This window comes from Hordeum vulgare, chromosome 6H (assembly GCF_904849725.1).
Source record: "Hordeum vulgare subsp. vulgare chromosome 6H, MorexV3_pseudomolecules_assembly, whole genome shotgun sequence".
NCBI lineage: Eukaryota > Viridiplantae > Streptophyta > Magnoliopsida > Poales > Poaceae > Hordeum > Hordeum vulgare.
The window spans coordinates 527,733,233-527,742,228 of record NC_058523.1 but is presented as its reverse complement, the minus strand read 5'-3'; the positions used below and the strand labels follow the sequence as shown (position 1 = coordinate 527,742,228).

At 45.9% G+C, this 8,996-nt stretch overlaps 1 pseudogene; it reads left to right on the top strand.

Moving 5' to 3' along the window:
- Positions 1-1,797: 1,797 nt before the first annotated feature.
- On the top strand, positions 1,798-6,617 carry LOC123405758 (annotated as a pseudogene).
- The last annotated feature ends 2,379 nt before the right edge of the window (positions 6,618-8,996 follow it).

Here is an 8,996-nt window from a genome sequence, read left to right as displayed (position 1 = left end):
TTAATTCAGTGCCAAGTGCCAGTTCCTGTTTTTTGTGTGTTTTTGATTCTTTTCAGATATGATTTTGGAACGGAGTCCAAACGGAATAAAATCCCCGAAATAAATTTGTCCAGAACAGAAGAAGATCGGGGGACTTGATGGCCAAGGCAGGAGGCCCACAGGGAGCCCACAAGCCGTGTAGCCGCAGCCAGGGGGCTCGCGGCCACCAGGCTTGTGGCCTCCCTGGAGCTCCCCTGCCCTAGCTCTTTGGCCTATTTATTCCCTAAAATCCCAGAAAAAATAAAGGCGTCCACGAAACCACTTTTCCGTCGCCGCAAGCTTCCGTTTCCGCGAGATCTCATCTGGAGACCCTTCCCGGTGCCCTGCCGGAGGGGACTTTGGAGCTGGAGGGCTTCTACATCAACATCATTGCCTCTCCAGTGACTCGTGAGTAGTCCACTTTAGACCTACGGGTCCGTAGTTAGTACCTAGATGGCTTGTTCTCTCTCTTGGATCTTCAATACAAAGTTCTCCATGATCTTCATGGAGATCTATCCGATGTAATCCTCTTTGGCGGTGTGTTTGTCGAGATCCGATGAATTGTGGATTTGTGATCAGATTATCTATGAATTATATTTGAGTCTTTGCTGATTTCTTATATGCATGATTTGATATCCTTGTAAGTCTCTCCGAGTCTTTGGTTTTGTTTGGCCAACTAGATCTATGATTCTTGCAATGGGAGAAGTGCTTGGTTTTGGGTTCATACCGTGCGGTGACCTTTCCCAGTGACAGAAGGGGCAGCAAGGCACGCATCGTGTTGTTTCCATCAAGGGTAACAAGATGGGCTTTCATCATATATTTGAGATTGTCCATCTACATCATGTCATCTTGCTTAAGGCGTTACTCTGTTCTTACAAACTCAATACACTAGATGCATGCTGGATAGCGATCGACGTGTGGAGTAATAGTAGTAGATGCAGAAAGTATCGGTCTACTTGTTTTGGACGTGGTGCCTATATGTATGATCATTGCCATAGATAACGTCATGACTTTGCGCGGTTCTATCAATTGCTCGACAGTAATTCGTTCACCCACCGTCTACTTGCTTTCATGAGAGAAGCCACTAGTGAACACTACGGCCCCCGGGTCTATTCACAACTATCATCTCAGCTTTTACTTTTACTTTGCTTTGTTTACTTTTTGTTTTCAGTTCTCACTTTGCAAACAATCTATAAGGGATTGGCAACCCCTTCATAGCGTTGGGTGCAAGCTCTTTGTGTTTGTGCAGGTACGTGTGACTTGACGCGATTCTCCTACTGGATTAATACCTTGGTTCTCAAACTGAGGGAAATACTTACCGCCGCTGTGCTACATCACCCTTTCCTCTTCAAGGGAACACCAACGCAAGGCTCCAAGGCCGCGGGGGAATTCTTTGCATATTTGCCAAGGAAATCCCTATAGGCGTAGCCAGCAGCAACGCTCCACTGCACGGCGAGAAAGTATTACGGCGCAGTTATCAGATGGGATAAAAGCTCTTCCTCGGGATCGTGAATGTCATCCAGGAGTTCGACAGCTGTTTCATTTGCAAGAAGGATTGCATCGACACAGTTGGATTCTCCTCACTCCAGAAGTGCACGACAGCTATGAGGATGCTTCCACGTGGAGCTCCCGGTGATATACGGGAAGACTGTGGACGCATGGCTGAGGCCACCACCATTGAGCGTTTGTACAAGTTTTGCAGGGCAGTGGTGGCTGTGTTTGAATCATGACACTTGCGATCATCCAATGTCGAAGACACTGCTCAGATCCTAGCACAGAATGCAGCAAGAGGATTTCATGGGATGCTTGGAAGCATCAACTGCATGCATTGGGCATGGAAAAACTATCAATTTGCTTGACAGGGAATGTACAAAGGCGCCAAAGGAGCTTGCAATGTGGTACTTGAGGCAGGGCCACACATGACCTCTCGATTTGGCACTCCTTCCATCATATTGCGAGGAACTCACAATGACATCAACGTACTGCAGTGCTTGAATGTTTTTGTCACGCTTGTTGAAGGTCATGATCCTCTGCTGAACTTGGAGGTCAATGGGCGTCACTGCAATAAGGGATACTACCTAACAGATGACATCTATCCAAGATGGTCCACATTTGTGAAGGCTATCTCAAACCCTATGCTAGGAGGCAAGAACTCCTACTTTGCTAAGTGTCACGAGGCTTGCAGGAAGGACGTCGAGCGGGCATTTGGTGTGCTCCAATCTTGATTTTCTATTGTTCGGTACCTCGCTCTGACCTGATCGAAATCTTAGATGTGGGAGGTGATGAATTTTTGTGTCATCTTGCACAACATGATCATTGAGAGCGGGCAGGAGGAGCCACTGTTTGACATTGAACCATATTTCAGGCAGGGTCCTCTTGTAGTTGTTGATCACCATGTACCGACAACATGGGTTGCATTCCTCATTATGCGTCAGGAGATTCGGGACCCATAGGTGCATCAAGAACTACAGCACGATCTGGCGGAGCACCTATGAAATCCTATGGAGGCTCAAGGGCAACGCCTAGTTCGATGTGTTTTAACTTTTCTTTGAATTATGAGCTTGCTTCGTTGAACTATTTGATTTGTATTGATTTCTGTGATGAACTATGTGATAAAAAAATTGTTGAATTTGTGTCGAAGTGTGCCGAATTTGGACGAAATGTGCGCCAAATTTGGGCCGAACACGGCGGTTGGGGCGACGAACTTGGTGGATCGAATAGGAACCCGAGCCCCCCCCCCCCCACCACCACCCCCCACCCACCAAATATATCACTTGTTAGCCCCCAAGCGGCGCTATTTCAAGCCCTTGGGGTTCCGAACTGCTGGAGATGCTCTTAAGGGTGTTGGGGAACGTTGCATGGGAAACAAAATTTTCCTACGCACACGAAGACCTATCATGGTGATGTTCATCTACGAAAGGGAGATCGGATCCACATACCTTGTAGATCGCTAAGCGGAAGCGTTAATAAACGTGGTTGATGTAGTGGTACGTCTTCATGATCCGTCCCTCGAACCGTCCCACGATCCGTCCCACGAACCGTCTTGTGATCCGTCCCAATCAAGTGTCGAATGGACGGCACCTCCGCGTCCCGCACACGTGCAGCTCGATGACGAATTCCGCCTTCTTGATCCAGCAAGAGGGGCAGGGAAGTAGATGAGTTCTCCGGCAGCGTGACGGCGCGCCGGTGATGGTGATGATCTATTCCTGGAGGCTCCGCTCGAGCTCCGCAGAAAACTGATCTAGAGGAAAAACTACAAAGTAGAGGTTTGAGTTGCACGTGGGCAAACTTGTGTCTCAAAACCTTAAAACCTCTAGTATATATAGGAGGAGGGGAGGGGCTAGCCTTGGGGCTCAAGGGAGCCCCAAGGGCGCCGGCGGAGAGAGGAGAGGAGGATTCCAACTCCAATTCGGTTTCGGGAAGGAGGAGTCCTCCTCTTCCTTCCCACCTCCCTCTTTTTTTCCCTTTCTCTTTGGTTTTTTCTCTTGAGGCGCCATAGCCCACATGGGCTGGCCTCACCAGCCCACTAAGGGCTGGTGCGCCACCCTTGGGCTATTAGGCTCTCTCCCGGGTGGGTGGGGCCCTCCCGGTGAAAATCCGGAACCCATTCGTCACTCCCGGTACACTGCCGGTAATGTCCGAAATCTTTCCGGGGACCAAATGAAACCATCCTATATATCAATCTTCGTTTCCGGACCATTCCGGCAACCCTCGTGACATCCTGATCTCATGCGGGACTCCGAACAACCTTCGGTCACCAACACCTATAACTCAACTATACTGAAATGTCACCAAACCTTAAGTGTGCAGACCCTGCGGGTTTGAGAACTATGCAGACACTCTCTGGTCAATAACCAACAGCGGGACCTGGATGTCCATATTGGTTCCTACATATTCTACGAAGATCTCTATTGGTTGAACCTCTATGTCAAGGATTCATATAATCCCGTATACTATTCCCTTTGTCCTTCAGTATGTTACTTGTCCGAGATTCGATCGTCGGTATCTCTATACCTAGTTCAATCTCGTTACCGGCAAGTCTATTTACTCGTTCCGTAATACAAGATCCCGTAACTAACTCCTTAGTCACATTGCTTGCAAGGCTTATTGTGATGTTGTATTACCGAGTGGGCCCCGAGATACCTCTCTGTCACACGGAGTGACAAATCCCAGTCTTGATCCATGCCAACCCAACAGACACCTTCGGAGATACCTGTAGAGCACCTTTATAGTCACCCAATTACGTTGCGACGTTTGATAACCCACAAGGTATTCCTCCTGTGTCCGGGAGTTGCATGATCTCATGGTCATAAGAACAGATACATTGACATGCAGAAAACAGTAACAATAAACTGACATGATCATATGCTACGTTTATAGTTTGGGTCTTGTTCATCACATCATTCTTCCAATGATGTGATCCCGTTATCAAGTGACAACACTTGTCTATGGTCAGGAAACCTTGACCATCTTTGATCAACGAGCTAGTCAACTAGAGGCTTACTAGGGAGTAGGGACAGTGTTTTGCCTATGTATCCACACATGTATTTGTGTTTCCAATCAATACAATTCTAAATAATAAACGATTATTATGAACAATGAAATATAATAATAACTAATTTGTTATTGCCTCTAGGGCATATTTCCAACAAAGGGCATGTGCACAAAGACTCTCGAGTTATTATCCACAAGGTCAGGCCGGCTCCAATAAAGGAACAACGCCTTGGCGGCTCGTTCTGGTAGCGACAGTGGTCGTTCAGTGGTCTAAGGGGCTCGGTGTAATTTTTATTATATTTGAGGTGTTTTGTACTTTCGATGAACTTCTATCATAGATCTGGAATTATTATTTTTACAAAAATAAAGTAAAATGAAATGTCAAATGGGAAGCCCAAAAGAGAAAGAAGAAGAAAGACTCACAAGGATGTCTCATGAAGACCGTTTCTACCTTACCATGCCATGTGCACCCACGGTAAGTAATGTTGGCCAAAGACCTCTACATCGTTGAACCTCCAAACCAGCAATGCCATGGTGAGGTCGGTCTAGAGTTCCAACAATCACACCAGGAAAACGCTCTAATGCCCAGCGGTGCCAGCTTTCACTTAAGTAACCATCGAAGCGACCGAGTAGGAATGGAGCAATGGGGGTGGTTTTACATCACACCAGGAAAATCTACTCTGTTTGCACTAGGGTAGTACTGCAGTACTGTATTAGTTGCTTCAACTGAACAAAGAAACTGTAGCGATTTGCTTGCAGTTGGGAGCAGCGAAAAACATATTACTACTGATTTACTTGCAATTTCCCTCCCAGGGAGAGCAGTGAAGCGTCTCCATTTGATTTTCTTTACTGTAATCTCCATTTGATATTTCAGCACCAGATGTTCATGAATGTCAAATACTAGCACCAGTGGCAAGTGGGCCAACATAGACCTGGAAGGAGATAAATTCACCCGCGATCACTGTATTTGATACAAAAATTTACTTTGGTCGCTGAACTGTGGAATACCCTAATTGCGGTGCTTATTATCACGTCCATGAACAGTGTCGGTCACCGCATACGTTGTATCGATGTATTTGACACATGTGGCGTGCTATTTGACCTTTTGAATGTATTTGACACATGTGGCGTGCTGTTTGACCTTTTGACTAGCCACGCAAGTCAGGCGGGGGTTCTTTTGGGCCAATGTGCAAATTTCCAGACGGGGTCGCTGCATAATAGAGCTCCTCTGTTTTGCTCTCTTTTCTTCCGGCGACCCCGTCTTCCACCCCACCAACGTTGTATTTGCATCCTTAGCTTATTCCCAGCCGGTCCTCTACTCCTTCCACGAGCTCGCCGCAGCCACCAACAGCTTCCTCGCCAAGCGCAGCCCCTCCGACGCCACCTTCTGGCGCTGCTCCCGCCACGCCGCCCTCTTCCAGCTCCTCGCGCGCCGGCGACGGCAGCAGCAACAACACGGTCCTCCCCGCGTGGCTGTCCAGCGTGCAGGTCGCCGTGGGCGTGGCGGAGGGCATCGAGTACGCGCACGCGCGCCGACGCCCCGCACGACCGCGTCTCGCCCTTGTCCGTCCTGCTCGTCCCCGACGCCGGCAGCAGCAAGGGCGTGCGCGCCGTGCTCACCCACTTCGGGGCGAGCCACTTCGCCGCCCCTGACGCCGACGCCACGGAGCAGCCGTCGTCCAAGGGAGGAGAGGCGGGGGACGTGCGGGCGTTCGGCGTGCTGCTGCTGGGGCTGTTGGCCGGGTCGGCGGCGGTTCGATCGCGGCACCAAGGAGTTGGTGCGGGTGTCGGTGGTAGCGGAGGCGGTCCGGAGGGGGCGGGTGCGGAGCTGGGTGGACCCGCGGCTGGGCGACTCGTTCCCGTGGCGGCCGCGGAGAGGCTGGTGGAGGTGGGGCTGCGGTGCGACGTTGGGCGCCGGAAGAAAACAGAGCAAAGCAGAGGAGCTCTATTTTGCAACGACCCCCGTCTAGAAATTTACACATTGACCCCTCCAATTAACCGGCTAGAGCAAAAGAACCCCTACCTGGCTTACGTGGCTAGTCAAAAGGTTTACGTGGCTAGTCAAAAGGTCAAACAACATGCCACGTGTGCCAAATATAGCTAGTCAAAAGTGTTAAGGATTAATTAACATCCTAATAATCCATGCTTTATGTCGGTTGTGTAGTTAGCAACCGTCTAGTTACTCCCTGTGCAGTTACCGCCTTGTACTGGGTATAAATACCCTAACATTCATCAATGAGAAGACTGTTCATTTTCAATCATTCGCTTCTCTCTCTCGTTTACTTTTAACACATTATCAGCGAGTCAAATGCATGTATGGTCCTCAAACTTGGTGGCAATGTCCACAATGGTCCTCAAAGTCACAAACTGCTTCAATACGGTCCCAGAACTTGAGAATACCGCTTCAATACGGTCCTTAAACTTGACGAACTGGTCCTGTGATACGTCTCACATATGTTTCGTGTATTGCACGATTTTTTTAAACTGCATCTAATTATATTTAATTGCAAGAAAACACCTAAAGTTAAATGTCTAATGTGGTTTTCACCTATCAGTATGGGGAACAAAAAAAAATCCCAATACAGAGGGTCAAACATAAGACCTCCAGGTCTTCTAGTGCGGTTTGCTTAGTACACACAAGCTGACCACCATGTAATGCTCTACTTGACCTAAATTATAGTGTTCTTGCGTTCCTCGTCAATCGTTTTTCTATATCTATATTTATTATATATGGCACTCCTATTGCACCACAGAAGTTTGTTTTAGTTTTTTCAAGTTCATGTTTTTATATTATTATTTTTCCATTTGGAAACAGAAATGAAAGGAAAACCTAAGTGGGAAAATTTCATGTGTATTAATAACTGTAAATATCTTCTTGGAAAATGTTACACGTGTAATAAAAATTTACAAACGTCTTTAAGAAATGTTTGTTATGCATTTAAAAAATGGCCACAAGCACAGACAATTATTGTGTATTTCGTTCTATACTTAAAATACTCAATTATTAAAAAAATGACAATGTTGTATTTTGAAAAGTGTTTAGTGTGTATTTAAAATTATTGTGTCATAATAATAAATTCTAGAAACGTAATAAAAGCATGTTAAGTGTGGTTTTGGAAATGTAAGAATTATTTTAAGCAATATATTGTTAGTACATGTTGACCATTATTTGAATGCATGACGAACATTTTTCAAAAACACGTTTGCAATTTTTAATACACATGAAATACTTTTCAAAAACACTATTATAGTTTTTAGTACACATGAAACGTTTCTAAAAATATGTTGATCTTTTTAAATGGACTAACACTTTGTTTAAGTTTTATGGCAAATTTATTTTAAAATTCACAAAATAGATATATTGAAAAGAATAAAACAAACTTGTGCGGGCCTATAGTTAGGCCATATACAAAATTACATAAAAAATGCTTTAAGAGGTACATAGAAAGATAACCTCTAGCTCAACAATTTACGCGAAGCAACTGATGACCTGGTGGTTTGCTTGTGTGCACTAATTGACCGATAGTCTGCAGTTCTTTAGGTTCGATCCTCCATATAGCTATTGTTTTTTCTTTTCCCGTACCGACATGTGCAACCCATATTTCTGGCATTAGGCTTTTTGTAATTAAATAAATTATGAGACGGTTTTCTGAAAAAAAAAGTTGTGGAGTACAAGAAATGTACTTCCTTCTGTTCATATTATTTATCTTGAGTTTGTCTAGATATGGATGTATCTATACATGTTTAGTGTTAGAACATCCGTATCTAGACAAATCCAAAACAAATATTTGGAACCGGTGGGAGTATGTGAAACGATCATAAGACGGGTTTGTCAAGTTTAAGGACTGTATTAAAACAGTATTCTCAAGTTCTGGGACCGTACTGAAGCAGTTTCTGAGTTTAAGGATCATTGTGGGCATAGCCACCAAATTGAAGGACCATACATGCATTTTACTCCGTTATCAGCACGCTCGTATCCGAGAGCGTTTTGGCCAACCCAACACAAGAAGAAAGCGACGGGGAGGCAGCCTAACAGCAGCGAGGCGTCGAGGCTATCTCTTGCATCTGGTGGCAATACGACCGGAGCGTGGCGGTCGTCCGGCTACGGAATCTTCAGCGTCAAGCCATGAATGGTACCATCCGGGCAAGAATCGAGGCAGCATCTCCGGCAGTCTCAACAGCCCCTCCATCTTCACGGCAAAGAAGATCATGCATCCCTACAAGATATGAATCGGGAGTTGTTGTTTCTTTTCGACTAAATCAAAGATCTACTAGTAGTAAGTACCGTAGTAACTAATCAACACACAGACTGTGTGCAAGAAATATAATCGATAACCCAAGCAAGAAAAGGAATCCATCAGCCACATCATGCTTGTAACCGAGAGCAAAAGGCAACTCGAACCACGGCAAGAATCACACGGATGTATCATCAAAAAAAAGGGGAAAACTGGATCTGAAGATTTATCCATTTGCTTTATCTTCTT